Source organism: Octopus bimaculoides, chromosome 10, assembly GCF_001194135.2.
Source record: "Octopus bimaculoides isolate UCB-OBI-ISO-001 chromosome 10, ASM119413v2, whole genome shotgun sequence".
Taxonomy (NCBI): domain Eukaryota; kingdom Metazoa; phylum Mollusca; class Cephalopoda; order Octopoda; family Octopodidae; genus Octopus; species Octopus bimaculoides.
The window spans coordinates 88,865,690-88,866,530 of record NC_068990.1 but is presented as its reverse complement, the minus strand read 5'-3'; the positions used below and the strand labels follow the sequence as shown (position 1 = coordinate 88,866,530).

At 37.9% G+C, this 841-nt stretch overlaps 1 protein-coding gene across 3 annotated transcripts in view; it reads right to left on the bottom strand.

Annotated features, from left to right (window-relative positions):
• The window catches only part of LOC106869408 (VWFA and cache domain-containing protein 1), a 58,677-nt gene that overhangs the window by 12,872 nt on the left and 44,964 nt on the right, over positions 1–841 (bottom strand). The gene's annotated exons all lie outside the window — the stretch shown is intronic.

The window sequence follows — 841 nt, the reverse complement described above, 5'->3', positions numbered from 1 at the left end:
AGAGAGAGAGAGAGAGAGAGAGAGAGAGAGAGAGAGAGAGAGAGAGAGAGAGAGATTTTGAAGAGGCATAACACATTTTCCTTCTAGAATAATTAAACTGACAATTTATTGGATCAAACCAGGAAGAAAGGAAGAGAAAAACAATCTGAATGGAATTCAGTTAAAGAACAAGCTGGTGAGACTTAACTTCAGAACATTTGCTGTGCTCTGCACTTTCTTAACATTTATTTGCCTCAGTGAACCAAACTCTCATGTTCTACTTTACAGCTGAATGGTTAACAATACAAAAATTTTTCAGGTGTAAAAACCAACACAAAGAAATCAACCTTTTCCTGAGAAAATGGAAGTAATGCAGTGGCAAAACAACTGGTTTTCATTTATTGATTGCACTGGTTATTGAACAGTTTACCATTATATATATATATATATATATATATATATATACACACATACACACACACACACACACACACACACAGGCACGCATACAAAAATAATTGTCAAGTAAACCGGATGAGTAATTCAAAAGCCCAGCCTTGCCACACTAATTCCATATGAGAATTACATTAAGGATACATGTGTCCTTTGGAATATTCAACCATTTACATGTTAATTCCATGGGCCTGTTAGCCAGTTAGTCCAATCTGATCTGGCAGAGTTTCTACAGCTGGATGCCCTTCCTAACGCCAACCACTCCGAGAGTGTAGTGGGTGCTTTTATGTGCTGCCAGCACGAGGGCCAGTCAGGCAGTACTGGCAACGGCCACGCTCGAATGTTTGTGCCAATAAGGCGATGCTGGTAATGATCACATATATATATATATATATATATATATACACAC